Source organism: Pelodiscus sinensis, chromosome 14 (assembly GCF_049634645.1).
Source record: "Pelodiscus sinensis isolate JC-2024 chromosome 14, ASM4963464v1, whole genome shotgun sequence".
Classification (NCBI taxonomy): domain Eukaryota; kingdom Metazoa; phylum Chordata; order Testudines; family Trionychidae; genus Pelodiscus; species Pelodiscus sinensis.
Window position 1 is genome coordinate 44,485,747 of NC_134724.1, and position 17,235 is coordinate 44,502,981.

Below are 17,235 nucleotides of genomic sequence, written 5' to 3' on the forward strand. Positions count from 1 at the left end.
GAAGTGGCACAGACTAGGACACCACTTCCAAGAACTCCCATGGTCCGGAAACAGCCATCCTCAGGCAATGGGAGCTGCAATTGCCCATACCTGCAGAGGCACAGGTAAATATAGTGGTGCCGCCTGCCAGGGGCTAACTCTGGCAAACCGGATCATATCATCCTGGACTACAAGATAATGATCATCCATTTTGGCCTTTAAATCTATGTATTCTCATTCTATTTCCAGATAGATGTGGATGAAAACATACGGTACTGTGTCACAACCCCTCTCCTCTATTTCTATAGAGATGTCAATCTGATTTCCAGATCAGATTGGTTCTATAGGTTCAGAATAAGCCCCAGAATTATTTTCTCACCATTCACTAGTAAGTCACAACACCTAACCTGCTGTAGGGATTATTTTAATTAATGTTTTCTGTAACAACATCAATTGAAAGAAAACTTTTAGAAAGATATTTTGCACCAGCAGAACAGTCATGTATGGTCCTCCAGTGCAATTTAGTAGATAAGAAGTAGTTGAAAATCAGCACAAACATTCTGTAATAATAAAACCTAACTTTTCTGACCATGTACTTGTTAGTGTATTAGTGCTAGTCAAAAACCAGTATCTCTACAATCTACAATGTCTAATAGCTCAATGTGTAGCCATACCAATTCAGACACAGACAATAATGGAACTAAACTTGTTTTACCAAAACATACACATATATCCCTTGCCTTCATGTGCAATATTATGCCATTAGTCATCATGAAAGACTTTTGTTGCAGCAAGAAAAAAATGTGGTCTATAAGATGACTTTCAATTTTTTCAGGCGATTGACAGTTCTTAGGCAGTGATATGACAGATGAGTGATTGTCTAAAGGTTATTTCTTATATCAATGCAAGGAGCTTCCATTATGCAACTGAGCAATTTGTTTTATAAAGCACATCATTAGAATTTGGAAATTACTCATATGGGCCAAATTTTGAGTAGACGTTAACTCAGATCAGGTCTATTTACAGTAGACCAGAAAGGTTGACTTAAGGTACACAACTCCAGCTACGCAGAATATGTAGCAGGAGTCTGCTTACCTTAAGCCAAGCTTGGCAGTTTCCCCGTAGTGGAAGACCGACAGGGGCAAATGTGCCTGTCAGCTTCCCTTACTCCTCGCAACTCTGAGGAGCCGCCCCCAGCGTTCGATTTACAGGTGTATACTAGACTCGCTAAATCAAACACCAGAACATCAATCTCTGGCATGGCAAGTGAAGATGTGCCCTCACATATGGACTGCTGAGTTTAAATAAAAGTGTGGCATCCTCTCCAAGATCCAGCCATTCAAACCGAACAGGTTTCCCTGAGAATTTAGCATATTCGTTCCTTCGCACACAAAATATACAGAAACAAAAATGGTGAAGGCTACATTATACCCTCATTTACAATGGTGCAATCCCCTTTTAGGAAGGAAAAGCAGAACACAGAAAGAGATCATTGTGCTCCTAGGAACAGCATAGCAGCAGAGGCACTGAACGTTTTATGCTCTGCCCTCTCACCTCTAACAAGACCATAGCCAAGGGAGCTGCTACAAAGCACAAAGGCCAAGTGAATTCTACCTCCTCCACAATATCCATATGCCTCAGGACCATTCCATCAGTGGTGGCAATTCACCCAGAAACCTCAAAAAGGGGCATCTTACCCAGCTAGAGCATTCTTTTGCTATTTACCAGGTAGATGATTTACACGGTGTTGCTTGGGTTCTTAATTCAAAAAACGTTTGTTTTACTTTGTTTAAATCATTGCTCTGGAGAGGGGCTAGAGATGAGGGGTTCAGTATGCAGGTTTCCCAAGGGAGGATGATGGCATTAAAAATATTTGTATCTTTTTATGATATAAAGACACTAAGTCAAATGTTTTAGTGTGTTTATTACACAACAAAATATTAATGTCATGCTCTAGAACAATATATTTTACAACAACTAGATTTGATGGCATTTAAATTTGCTGAACATTTTATTTAAGAAAAGCATACGTTGGAAAAGGTATCTTTTTCATATTTCTTTTAGCACCTGCATACATTAAAGACAGTTTTCACTGTGAAATTTCAGTGTTGGCATCTGAGCAAAATACATATACAACAGGGGAAAACTCAGGAAAATAAAATAAATTAAAATCAAGTTATGGATTATCGTATTAAAGTCAATATGCAGATAATGCCAGGCTTTGTTGTGTGTAGTTTGTAGTGATGTTAAAGGTTAACTGATTAATCAGTAAGCCTCGTGCTTAATGAGTGAGTCTTACTAGTTCTGGTTAACAGGTAGGTATAGGCTGGAGCAGCTCCCTGACTGCCTCTGGCAGGGGGCTGCTGCAGCCCAGCAGGGCCTGCCAGAGCCTGTCCATGGCAGGTCCAGCTGCCCCCACCTCTCACCTCCGCTGCAGGTTAGATGCTAGCTCCCTGGGAGCAGGGCCAGCAGCAAAGGGTCTCCTTGCTACCCTTGTTGGCCACGCTCCCAGGAAAGCACCTTATTCAAGCTTTTATACTACAGTGTATGTAACTGTGTAACCACTATGATTTTTAGCAGTTATGTGGTTACGTTTTTAAACGCATTTTTACATCCCTAATAGCTTGTATTGTCCAATGTTTCCCATGTCATACATGCGAGACATCCCTTATTGCTGACATTTTTCTACAGTACTATATATTTCTGAATGTTGGCCAAGGCAAAGAAAAGGAATTTATTTTTTGTGGTTAATTAAATTTGTTCTGATAGCTAGATAGCCTTTTATGATGCTGATGATAAGTGTCCTTGGGTCGGTAATCTTGTAAGGCAGAATTGCACTCATAAAGGTAAAATGACATGATTAGCAAGTTCAACTTCAGGCTTGACAGCAACATACTCTCAATTAAACAAATGGGCTGACAAACTATAGCCATTAAAAAACTTTTAGGAAAAATAACATGGTAAGTAATAAACCAGGCATACGTGCACAAACAGCCACTAGTTCTCAACCCAATATACGTGAGTAATTTCAAAAGGTGATTTGTTATATTTGATGTTCCTATTAGGGTTGCCAGATGGTTTCAACAAAAATACCGGACACACTTGACATTACATCACAATCTACATTACATCTTATTTAGAAAATACTGGACATTTGTATTTTCTCATTTATATTTTCTCAATTTGTTTCCTGAACAGAAAGCTCAAATACTGGACTGTCTGATTCAAAACCGGACACCTGGCAACCCTAATTCCTATTGGTCAAAATTTATTTCTACAATTTTTAATTGTCTGCAACAATTCTGCTTTATTTCTATTTCCCACTCTGCAGGTCTGCACCTATCTGCCACATTTAGGGCACTGGAGAAGGAGGAAGGGTGCAGTCCCTGTGGTCTGCTGACATGCTGTTGTGCCTGGTCTTTACATGGGCCTGAAAGATGTACCTGAATAGGAATCTCCGGGAACCCTCCCTGCTTGTTCACTATGTAAGGGTCAAGAACAACTCGGGCTTTTATAAAAAGCCCCCTCCACTGATATTCATGCTGCAACAATGTCTTCAGTGTTACCACGATACAGTTCCCAAACACAAAGCTGCAATTATCATTCTGGTTATTACACATTGTTTCCCATTTTTCACTCTACAAAACTCTATTTAATCACGGATCTCACTGGCGCCCCAAATGTAAAATTGGCTCTTCACTTATACGCATTCTTTACTAAGAGAAAGTAGATTCCAGAGTTGGGAAAAGGGCTGCCAGCACCATCTGCATGCATAGGGTGGTCATAAGGGAGCCCAATCCAGCTCACTCTTTCCTATCATGCAAGATGGGACACAGGGGCGGATATAGGGCAGGGGGAGTGGGGCGGACACCCAGGGCCCCGGGCTTCAAAAAGCCCTGCGCATGCGCCGTGGCAAAGGGGGGGGCCGCAGAATTATGCTATCCGGGGCCCCGCAAAACGGTCATCTGCCCCGATGGGACACTCCAGTCCCTTATGGAATCTCTGTGTAAGGATAGGCTGCTGGAACCCTGTGCTGAGTGCATTAGGCTTTAGCAGAAACCTTAATTAGGCTCTCTTCACTGATTACCTTCCTCTCCCAGGAGTTAGGGGACCACTCACCCCATATTTTGCCAATAGGAACTGGACACTAACGCCATGTGTTGGGGGAGGGGCTGTGGAGGAGCCTCGCTTAATTCTTTCTCAGCTGTATCAGGAGATGGGGGAACTGATGTCCTCAGGCATGATTACGAAACTGGGACTGGGATGTGAGGAGGGGTAAGTAGGTTGCCAAGGGATCTATTTTCACTACAGCTATTCTGGCAGCTTCCAGGCATTCCCAGCATAATGCCTCCTGAAACTGTTGGTACTTGATGGTAGCACAGGCTGAGGTTCTAGCGCGTTTGCGGAAGCAGTCAATGTAGAAATCAAGACTCTCATTACTACCCTCAGTAGGGGTCCACATAGATGTCTTCCTCTTGTGGGATTGGCTGGGGAGAGCTGCAAGGTCAGTGTGTTTCATCAGTGTGCTGGAAATCTTCCTTTAAACAGAGGTGACGAAAATAGGCTTCCAGATCTCCACAGAACTGAATAATATATGTGGGGGTGATGGGTCAGAAGGAGAGTCCTCGAAATAGGACACATTCCTCTGCCAGGAATCTACATCGATTGCTTTCACAAATGTGCATAGGCTGACATTGTCAGCAAACAACAAGATGTAACTTATAACCTGTCGATGCTATGCACAGTCTCAAAAACAATACTAACGTCATAATCAAAGAGGCTGACAAAAGGGGCACTGTTGTCATCATGAACAGAACAGATTATGAACAGGAAGCTGCCTGACATCTCACCAACAGAGGCTCCTCTCCTCTGATCCCACTAAAGAATATCCCAAAAACCTAAAACAACTGCTCATGAAACTCCTTGATACAACTCAGGACCAAATCTACACAAACACAACCCCTAATCCTCAACCTGGAGTTTTCTATTTGCTACTCAAGATACACAAACCTGGAAATCCCAGATGACCCATCATCTCAAGCACTGGTACACTTACAACAGGATTATCTGGCTATACTGATGCTCTGCTTGGAACCTACGTTGCCAGCACACCTGGCTATCTTTGAGACACCACCGACTTCTTGAGGAAACTACAGACAGAACATCAGTAATCTTCCTGAAAACATCATCCTAGCCACCATGGATATAGAAGCTCTACACCAACATTCTACATGAAGATGGATTACAGGCTGTCAGGAACACCATCCCTGGTGACTCCATTGCACACCTGGTTACAGAACTCTGTGACTTTGTCCTCATTCACAACTATTTCCGATTTGGAGACAATTTATATCTTCAAGTCAGTGACACAGCCATGGGCACCCGCATGGCCCCACACTATGCCAACGTCTTTATAGCTGACCTAAACAATGTTTCCTCAGCTCTGATCCCCTAGCACCCTTACTTTATACTTATGCTACATTAATGACATCTTCATCATATGAACCCACGGGAAAGAGACGCTTGAAGAATTTCACAGGGATTTCAATAACTTCCACCCCACCATCACCCTCAGGCTGGACCAGTCCACAGGAGACATCCACTTGCTTGACACTACAGTACAATTACATGATGGACACATTTCCACCACCTTATACTGGAAACGTACCAACCATTACACTTACCTTCATGCCTCTAGCTTCCATTCAAGACACATTTCTAAATCTATTGTTTATAGCCAAGTCCTAAAATACAACTGGATTTGCTCCAATCCCACAGACAGGGACAAACACCTACTGGATCTATATAGAGCATTCTTAAAACTGAAATACCCACACACAGAAGTGAAAAAAACAGATTGACAGAGCCAGAAGAGTACCCAGATACCAGCTATTTCAAGACAGGCCCCGAAAAGAAAACAACAGGTCACTACTTGTCATTAACTACAGCCCACAACTTAAACCCCTCCAATGTATTTCAGGCCAATTTCACAAGCCAAGTCCACAGGGAAGCCTTAGAACTTAACTTCTTTTACAAGTCTGATTCCAATAACAGAGGTATGAATGAAGACATTGGCTGGATGGCCCGCTACATTCCACATCCTAATGACATAAAAAACCAAACAGTGGAAACTGGACCTTAAATAACTGAATTCATTTGAAGAAGTGGGCTGTGCCCATGAAAGTTCATGATACCATCTACATGTTTTGTTAGGGTATGTCTAAACTACATGGCTCCATCAATGGAGCCATGTAGATTAGGCTGATGGGCAGAGGGAAATGAAGCCGCGATTTAAATAATCGTGGCTTCATTTAAATTTAAATGGCTGCCGCGCTCTGCCAACCAGCTGATGATCAGCTGTTTGTCGGCAGATCGGGGCAGTCCGGACGTGCCACTGTCGACAAGGAAGCCTTTGTCGACCAGCGCAGATACACCTTTAAATCGCGGCTTCATTTCCCTCTGCCGATCAGCCTAATCTACATGGCTCCATCAACGGAGCCATGTAATTTAGACACACCCTAAGTCTGTAAGGTGCTGTAAGACTATTAGTTGTTTGTTAAGAGTCAGCAATTTGTTAATGCACCTAATATATACTGTAGTGATTTTCCATATTTGTTTTTCTCATACTTAACAAAAGCAGATTCACCTAGTTTTGCTCGTGTTCTTAACTCAATTAAGGGTTGAGGTTTTTTTTGTAAATTAAAGGATAATATGCATACTTTATTTGAATGTTTGTGTTTTTCAAAAATACAGTGGTACTTTTATGGATGTTAACTTTTGAGAATTCTTTAAAAAGGGATTAGAAGTTTTCCGTTTAATTTTTTACCAAATTTTTAAAATGGGAATTCCATCAAGTGTACAGCCACTCTCTGAGTTACGAACAAGTTACAGACCAACATTTGGTCTGTAACTCGAACTGTTCGTAACTCGGACCCCACTGAGTTACACGTGATCGCGCTGTTCATAAGCGCGGGTCGCGTTCGTAACTTGGGGACCGCCTTTACGACCGCTCCGTGGAAGCTTTGGTCGTAAGTGCGAACGGTCATAACTCAACTGTTCGCAACTCAGGGAGCGGCTGTATTTGTTCTTCATCCTTGTAAACTCTTATCATTTGCTATGTTTTAACAAAAAAAAGAGCTATAGTTAATTTGGTTTCCAACAACATCATGGTTTTCTGGCACAACCATCCCTTACCTTGCTTTAAGTTATGATAAGAGGAAGCTATATATGAATTTCCTATCATTTAGGAAGATTTCTTCATCGAACAGATAAACTCTCTAAAATATATAGTAGATGTAAAAACATGAATATTTAATAAAAAGGAACACTGGCAACTAATTTAGGCCTGCCTTCAAACCATAACAATGTGAGGAAAATGCCCTCTATTTTCCCACATTTAAAAAAATTATATCATCATTCAAAAAGAAAAAAAAACAGTTCTCCTATACTGATGTAAAATATCCACACAGAGTTTTTGAGTTTCCTTTAACAAACCTCTATTCCTATAGCAGCACATTCTGCAGTAATGGTCTGAAATGGTGGTATGCAGTAATGGTGGCAATACACAGACAGAAAACTAACAGATAACATCTCTACCACCTTCTTCTGCATTAGAAATACAACAATGTACATGGACTACAAATGCCTCTCAGTGTGCACATGAAATTCCCATCATCATTAGTGCAAGTTGTGCTCATGCATGGAGAGGAGACATTTACCTTAATGCTTGCATACTGAAGAAAGACAAAAACAATGGAAGGCAAATTTATTTTCAAGTCAAGGGACTGCATGCAACAGAGAATAACCACAATGAGATTTTTTTTAAACCACTGACAGTATTCTTTTAAGAGTTGCAGTTCTCTGCAGTCAGTCAAATATGTGGTCTCTATAAATTTAAAATGCTACAATTAGGATATGGAACAGATTAGGTGATATAGTCTATTGTCAAATTTGAAACTATCAGCTTTCCTCTCTCCCACTCTACATTTTACATAAAGCATTCTAAACAGAACACATTCTCTGATCCTTTTCTTTTTTGCAAATTTCCCCTTTGAACAATAAAAACAATGTACTTGTTGATATAGAACATTAATTCCATTAAATGTAATGAAAAAGCTATCAAAGTATGATTATGAGAACTAATTTACAGAACTGTATGTCTTAAAACAATGGAATTACAATATTAAATGAACTTTTGTGATAGACGAATGCAACATTTATGCCTATACAAGTGTGGATAATTCTATGGATTCTACTTTTATAAACAGTATATTGATGATAAGCAGCTTCACACTCGAGAAAACCGTTAAGGGATACTGCTACCTACGCATGTTCCTACTTTCTTATTAAAGTTGGTGTTATATGTTCAGATGATCTGCTTTTTTTCTGCATATATAACAGTTCCCTGATTTCTCAACTTCTAAAAGAGTAAAACAGTATGTGATGGAATCAGTTAATGTTAGAATCATCAGCATAACCTGTTTTATAGTAGAGTGAAGTTAATCACTGAAACTCACCCCCTTTTTTCTAGGATTTTAAATACACTTAATAAAACAACATTTATACTTAACATTACATGTTTATCATGCAATATAAGCCAGGACGGGTGGCTGTAAACACACTTTATGAGACCACGAGAAACCTGGCTACACTCATAAGTGGACATCTGGCTAACTAAAATCATGCCAGACCACAGATGTTGTCGGACCAGAGGGTGTGTCTAGACTACACATCTCTGTCGACAGAGAGATGTAGATTAGGCACATCGAAATTGCTAATAAAGCAGGGATTTGAATATCCCGTGCTTCATTAGCATAAACATGGCCACCGCTTTTTTCCGAAACGGAGCTTTTTTGTAAAAATGGCAGTCTAGATGTGTATCTTTCGAAAAATAAACCGTTTTCTGAAAGATCCTGAAAATCCCATTTTATGAGGGATAAGGAATCTTTCGAAAAAGGGTTTATTTTTCAAAAGATGCCCATCTAGACCGCCTTTTTTTTCGAAAAGCCTCCGTTTCAAAAAAAGTGGCAGACATGTTTATGCTAATGAAGCACGGGATATTTAAATCCCCCCCTTCATTAACAATTTCGATGTGCCTAATCTATATCACTCTGTTGACAGAGAGGTGTAGTCTAGACACACCCAGAAAGTGCTGGATTAGAGGGTTCAACCTGCAGCAATACACCAAACTAACTGAAAGCACAACTAAACAAATAGGATCTTGACTGAGTTTCAAAAACATGGGACTCTGCACTTCAAATCCATTAATGGACAGAGAATGCAACAGGCAAGAAACCTAATGTGTAAGACCTGAGCAACAAAACAAGTCAAAGCATCTTCATGTTTTAAAAGCCTCAAAACCAAGCATACAGATTCCTCAAGAACATTTAGCAAATCACTTCTGTTCAGTGCTTTGGTTTATGCTTTCCAGTACATCCATAAATTTGTAAAATCTACTGAGGTGACAAATCATCATTCAATATGGTCTAGCCAGATATTGATCAACGTGATAAACCATTTTGAACCAAGTTAAAACTTCTACTGCTAAGATGAATCAAATCTATAAACAACTATTGAAACAGCAGTAAAGAGCAGTAGTTACAATTACAAACTCTAGAAGAAATCCAGAGTTTGGACCAAAGTCTCCCCATCCGGACTAAAAATAGGTGAGGCCAGAAACATAACTAAAATGGCAGTAAGAATTTTTTTAACGATTGAAAATGCATTTCTGACAAGACAGCTTCAAGTTAAAAAAAAAACACTGCCATAATTTTTTTCCTCGGGTTTCTGAGAGAACATTTAAACCTTCAAAAGCTTTACATTAAGAAAGACACGGTAAACACTTACAGATTGATTACACAATATAATGTTAAAAATTGCCTGAGTAATGCTAAACTATAACATCTATCTTACAACTATACGTTGTGAATTATAGGTCTTAATTTTCCTGATATGTCTGGAGTCTTATACAAGCATAAACCTTTACAACATACCTTGTTCTTCAGTATGTTTTCTTCAAAAAGCAATTAAAAAGGCAGACTCAAGTTAAAATCATAATTAACAACAAAGAACAAATTTCTTCTCTTTTCTTAATAAGACACTTCCATTGCTTAAAACTGAAGGGATATATATGTTTAATTTATCTGTCACTGCATTGTTTTGCACTTTGATTGTTTCTTTCACTATGGATCAGTGAAAACAGATTTGTCTGTGTCCAGGCAATTTCACAGTACTACAGCATTTGCACTCCAAAATGCTTCAAGGGACTCTGGATAAAATATTGGACTCTAGAAAATAAATGGCAGCTCTCTTTTAAATTAGTCTTTAAATCTAAATTAGAAACTAACTTTGGCCTGCCAGTATTCCTTCAAAATACATTTTTGGCTTGAACTGAATAAAGAGCTGTTTGCCAATATAAAACTCATTGTTCTATTGAGATAAAACATCATAGCTTCCTTTCTAAAAATATGTGCTTTATCTGCACATCTTTAGAACGTAAGCGACAAAAGCAGGGGAGAACAATCTCTTGGATGAGATGGAAATCAGTAAACACATTTAGAAACAAATCAAGGGACTGTGATCTAACCTCTCTTATCTTTGTGAAATATGGTTTAAGAGGCTGACAGAACAGAATCAGTATTCACTGGTTCATCTTATAGAGGAACAGAGGTAACTGCATACAAACCTCCCTGACAAATTAGGATTCTAAGGAAAAGAGAATCCAAGGACGCTGAAGAAAGCTTACATAGAACTTAACATCTCTAAGGGGAGAGAGAAAGTCTGATTTTGGAGGTGATTTTTAAAGCCAGAATACAAAAACTCCACATCCTTTTGAGTTGGGTAGGCCAAGAACATTCTACATCGATGCTCTTAGCTCAGCACTGGCTCTAATGTAAATGTTGGGTGCTATCAATAAAGCCTCAAATGGTTTTGCCTTTCGTTATCTCTCACCAGATCACCACCTACTTTTGGGTTGGAAATTTGAAACTTGTTGGGAGCATGGTGTTTGCAGTAACTGGCATTCACTTCTGGCTCACTCCACTGGCATAATGCATCTTTTTGCCCAAGCATTCCACTAAATCCAAATCCTTAAATTTCTGTGTCACTTAGCCCTCTGGTCAGGTTCTCTTCCTTTTACATTTATCTATCATGGTTCAATGCTCTGAGGGGACATGATGGAATACATGTTCCCTTTTTCAGATGTCACTGCTATTACATCTAGACATTGTAAAGTACGTCCTTATAACAGAGATGCCAGCTCTACAACAGACTTCCTGTGTTATGTTAGGACACTCAATTAAGGCCTCTATGAGCTGGGAAGTCTGGTTTCTATTTGTACAGAAAGATCACCTACTCCATATCAATGAGGGAAGACAACTCAAGGAGTAATAAAGATGGGAGTAAAACTTCTCTAACAGAGAAGGAAGAGAAAACCAGTTGGACTGGCCATTGCTACTCATAGTCTTCATTTAAGCAGTGTGATGTCTATAAGCCTATTACCATAAAGATTTTGATCCTTCACACTAAAAAGCAGAGACATGGTACTAGTAGATTGTAATACTTTATCTATTTTGGGGGGGAGGGAGCAAGTTTCACTGGCTGAGAATTATCCTGCTAGGTATAAAAAAAACCTAGAGGGCAAGAAGAAAAAGAAGAAGCTCTTGTTGCACTCACCCTATGAGGCAGAACAAAACATATGTTACTCAAGAGAGATGCAACTGTGCCTAGATACATACCTCAAAATTCTACAATTTCCTTGTTTCTCTTTGCTGTTTTGAGAAGAACCAGAATTAATGAAGAAACAGGAGAGCACAAAGGATAAAATTTCACATTACTTCCCAGTTTAAACAGTGTCAGAAATATCTTTCTTTTTACAAAATTGCTTAAGGATATTCATGTAAGACCAAACCAATCCCATGATCTAAAAAAGCAGCCAAACAGCCTGTTATCAGGAGCAGGGAAATGCTCCTTTTTCACAGCTATACAAAAGTAACCCAAAGAAATCTGGCCTCTGTACTACAATGCAAGGAACCTTATCCAAGAAATTAACCCAAATATTGCCAATGTTTAAATGTACTTGTTATAGTCTTGCTACAATTTCTTCAAACTCCTGTAAAAAAATAAAATTTGAATGTGGTTCAATAGCATACTACATACTTATGAGATTGTTCACTTTCCACTCAAGAACGGACTAAGTCACCTAGCATATCTTCTTTGTCCATCTTGAATTATTCTAATTTTTTCAAATAAATGTGGACTCATGACTACAGGAGTCAAGGAACTTTGAAATAAGAGCTCAATTAAACACTGAAAATAGAATTGCTGTAATAAAAACACAGTTTAACATGATTATATATCTGATAGCAGAATTTGGCCTTTATATCTTTATAAGGTATATAAATCGTTGTGTTCTTGTGCATATATTTTAAAACTGCTGTTATGGTTGTTGATAATTTGTATGATTTTATTTGCAATACCTAATCTAGAATATAACAGTTTACCCTCAACATTTGCGATAAATTATACCACTTTAAAATTAGCTTTCACTTGTATAGCCACAAATCTGTTAGTACCAACTCTCTAATATTTTTATTCTTAAAAGTACAGACCATTCATTTTAACAGAGGAGAGCAATACCCATAACAAAAACAAAATTAAAAAATGGTGACATCTTGCATTTCAGAAAGATTTAGTTTTTTTAATATCTTATGAGTTATCAGCCAAACAGAAAAGTGTATGATTTTCGCATTGCCATTTTTTAAATAAAGGATTTTTAAAATGTATTTAAATTGTTACTATTACATGCAATTGGTTAATCATCCCTAAGCAAGGACAGCTAATGCCTAGCAACATTCCCTAGCAACACTCTATTACAAAGATGTCAGTCTAGAGTGGGAATGGTTTATGGAGACGTGCTTTTACACAATCTCTACTAGGAAGACAGTATTGCTTCTTTTATTTACTCATTTGTAAGTATCAATGTATTTCAGTCCAACTGCGTGTCTTGATCCTGTCAACATGACTGAGCATAGAGGTATCTACTCTACTCAAGACTATTCTTGGTAGGAAGCACCAGACCAAACAAGTGTCTGCAGGATTAACCACAGTTCTTACACATTTATATCTTAAAATATAGATTTACAAATAATCCTTTCATTTATTCTTCACCTCTCTGGATTTCTCATCTAGGAGTCTAATCTAAAAGCTATGGGGAAGCCCTTATGGTTGTATTTCAGTTATGTTAGTTTGCTTGTCCAATATTCATTACTAAACATACACTGTCATTCCAGCCTGGATTATACCAATCAATCAATTTATTTTCTGCTACAACAATTCTGTTTTCCTGAACAAAAAGTCAAAGCAGTATAATCTTTGCTATGCTGACCTCTTCAAAAATGATGGCAGAGGAGAGAGAAAACATGCTGGAACTAGAAAATACTAATCTAAGTGTCTGCTAACCCTTGTAACAACTCATGAAGCTCAGGATATGAAATGCTAAATGCCCATGTATTTATAAAGCAACTCTCCTGTTCCCCCCAACCCCAATCCAGTAAAGCTCCACATACTGGTACCTCCCATACAAGACACCATAAGGATTCAACTCTTTTACCCTGAGCATGCCATGTGAAAAGTACACTTTTATTGATAACAGTTCAAAAACAAAGACTCAAATTTGACTGTTAAAATGCACTTGAGTCCTGTCAGCGGAATCTGTTAAACTAAAAGAAACACAAGGAAGCATGAAAGTCAACAGCTTCTATCTAAAAGTATACATAAGTTCATAAATATCTTAAGAATGTAGTGTGGGAACTTTATATTGTTCCATAAATGTATACTGTACACGCCAAGAAGCATATATTCAAAATGCATTCCTTTCTAATATGCATTACTATCCAGTAGCATTTATTATAAAATGGAAATGAATATAATACCAATACAGGCAGTCCCCGGGTTACATGGATCCGACTTACATCAGATCCCTACTTACAAACGGGGTGAGGCAACCCTGCACTAGCTGCTTCCCCCCCAGACCATAGCTCAAATTATGTAGCTTATTTTGAGCTCCAGGTGCAGTGTAGACACACCCCAGGAGTCCATGGCTGTTATCTCTCAGTGACTGCTGTATCCAATGTGCTTATGTTTACACTATTTTTTTTTCCTTATTGCTCTGCAACACTCAAGGATTCTGAGTCAAATTAGGTTCTTTCCATTTTGTGCATCACTAACAGCAATAGTAGTTCTGTGAATTAGAATTTTAGTGAAACTTGTCCAACTTGTTTTACAATTACACCCTAGATTAAACCGTTGCAAACTCACAGTCTTCATAATCAGCTTGCACAGGGAGTAAACTGACTGGAATTTTGAAAACAATTCTGATGAGGACACTCACTAAGACTAAGCTGTGTTATCTTGGCTTTGTTAAAAGGAATAAAAAAACCACCCTTACTTTTCTCATTTAAGTGAGCATATATGACTGAATACATAGAAGAATGGTCTGTTGAATTTCTACTGATCAGTACACAGACTAAAACCACATGTTAAGTATCTTTTATAAAAAATGGACACAAAATATTTTTTTAAATCTCTACTGCACCAGACATCAGGTGCGGTAGCAAAATATTTTTGTTGTGTACTATATATTAAATCCTCTAATAATCAGTTTAGCTATACAGAAGGTCCCCGCTATAAGTCACCCCAGTATACATCTGTTCCACACTAAAGTCATTGACATTTGTAGGAACTGATGCAGTATAAATCCTCCCATTCCCCACTATAAGTCATGCAAAACACTCCCCCCAATTTGTTTAAATGGAAGTCAGACACGGGAAAAAAATTCCCCGCTTTAAGTTGTTTTGCTATAAGTCCAAGTTTTTTTAAACGTATCTTGGACTTATAGTGAGGACCCTCTGTATCTGGGACAAAGTACTCAGTGTCATTTGTTTTATAAAATGCACAGACTGTACAGTTCAATAGCTCAATCATTTTCTCATAGGCAATGAAATATCTTGCCTAATTAGCTTGTCTGTAGATGTCCTCTTACTTTTAAAAGTCCTTGATAAGTACAAATTTTCAACACACGCATACAAAGACTCTCAAAAGGAATCAAATGTATATGATTTTGGTTGGAACTTTTATGTTGTAAAATCTGTATGACATTGACAGAGTTATTTCTTTTGCATAATCAAAATGAAATAAAAGTCTCCTTAATTCTGAACAAAAGTATTTTAACTTTGTAAAAACAGTATTAAGGTTAGCAAGATTTCCCAGTCTCCACAATTCATATCAATCTAACTTGAAAACGAACAGCACACAAATAATATTTTGCATGGTTTTATGGGAAGAAAAAGATTTGTAACAGTTTTTCTAACTGTATATTTGTGATATTGTTATACAGAAGAACTAACAAAAAAACAAGACTTAAACGGACGTCAAACAAAGAAATAGATCTATAAACTAGAAATAAAGGAAATAAGGTGAGTCTCAAATAATATGAGCTGATGCATATTTGAACAAGTATAAATCGCTTCTATTCATCATTTCAGGAATGAAATGGGGGAAACCAGGATTTTCATCAGGATTTGGACACTCATTAATGGATCTCCAAGTCACGTGTTATTTCAGGACAATTCCACAAGCCAAACACACAGGGAAGGGTTGGAACTTAACTTCATTTACAAGTTTAATTCTTATCAGATTGAAATGAACAGAGATATCAATCGCACACTACCTTCCACATCCTACTGACGTAACCAACCAAACAATGGAGATGCTAATTGTTCTTATCAGCCTCTCGTAACTTGAACAATCTATTCACTGTCTTTTTTCTCCTTTTTCCCCCCCTCCCACCACCTCACTTCCCTTATTTATTCTTGGATCTGGACTTTTAATACTCCAGTCATCTGAAGAAGTGGGTTTTGCCCATGAAATCTCATGATACCATCTACATGTTTTGTTAGTCTTTAAGGTGCCTACTAAACTATTTGTTGTTTTTTAAGTTTTTCCAGGATTTCATCAACACTCTTCCTCTTCTTTATTTCAGGAAAGAGGAGGGTTAGATGAAGGAGGAAGGATGCCAGTGAAAAAACACTTCCCTGAATTTAAGGGGATGTCTAAGCTACAATTTGTCATCTGGTTTTAAGTAGAGTTAACTGCCAGTTTTCTGACTTCAGCTCATCTTAGAGTAAACCACACATATTAGTGTCCTAAAACTGATTGCACACAATGGAATTTTTCTATTTTCTGTTTTATTTAATTAATTCAGTGAGGAAAAAAATCCCTAGACAGTTTAAAAGTTCCATTAACTCTAATAATCTGTAAATTATGACAAAAAGAACAAAACAGGTGTTTTCCATTTTTCTCAAATGTATCAATGGCAAGTGTGGCACTCTGGGTGGTTTGAACACAGGGATATGAAGGCAGGCTGGTGTCAGGTGTTAAAACGGTTTTGCAGAACCTCTGTAGCAGGGCGTTCACCTCACTCTGGTGAAGCAAGGGTTTAACTCAGCCTCCTGGGAGAGGGTTGGGACCGTGGGCCAAACTGAAGAGGGCTACAGGCAGCCAATCAAAGTTTGGGGATGCCCTATAAGAAGGGCTCCTGGAGAGGAAGAGCACACCCTCTTGCCCCAGCTGTGGGGCAAGAAGGATGGAGCAGCGCTGGGGAGGAAGGGCAAAGCAGTGCTACGTGATACAGGTGCCTGAGAGGTAGTAGGGCTGCAGGGAGGCAGTAGATCCATTCCCCCATGCCAATGATGAGTGGCGATTTCAGACAGCAGTTTGCCCTTGAGGCAGGGGCTAGATGATGATTGGCTCTGGGTAACTGAGGTAAGGTGGGTATAGGAAGTCGGGGTTTCTTCTGAGGGGGAAGAGCCTAGAGTGTGGGACCATTACCACAGGGCAATGTTGCCGGGGTAGAGGCACATGGACCAAGAGGGACATGGGATCTGACAAGGTGATCAAAACAGATAACTCGGGGTAAGACATCACTCAGCAGAGGGACTCCCAGGGCATGTCTAGACCACACCCCTCTTTCGAAAGAGGGTTGTAAATTAGACAGATCGAAAGTGCAAATGAAGCTGGGATTTGAATTTCCCACGCTTTATTTGAATAATGGTGGCCGTATGGTCTTTCGAAAAAGGGCTTTTCGAAAGTAAAACCGCCGTCTAGACGGGGTTATTTTGGAAAAAAAAAACTTTTTTTTTTTTAGGAGTACGGGGATTTTTTTTAAAGAACCCTGTCTAGACGGCAGTTTTACTTTTG

General features: G+C 38.7%; 1 protein-coding gene and 1 long non-coding RNA gene across 4 annotated transcripts in view; one reads left to right on the forward strand and one right to left on the reverse strand.

Moving 5' to 3' along the window:
• LOC142818364 (uncharacterized) overlaps nt 1-3,940 on the forward strand; it is a 35,353-nt gene extending 31,413 nt beyond the window's left edge. For both annotated transcript variants that reach the window (XR_012895868.1, XR_012895867.1), the window contains one exon: nt 3,311-3,940. This is a non-coding gene — a long non-coding RNA (uncharacterized LOC142818364). The remainder of the gene's footprint in view (nt 1-3,310) is intronic.
• The window catches only part of ENTREP2 (endosomal transmembrane epsin interactor 2), a 354,078-nt gene that overhangs the window by 236,346 nt on the left and 100,497 nt on the right, over nt 1-17,235 (reverse strand). The window lies entirely within an intron of this gene.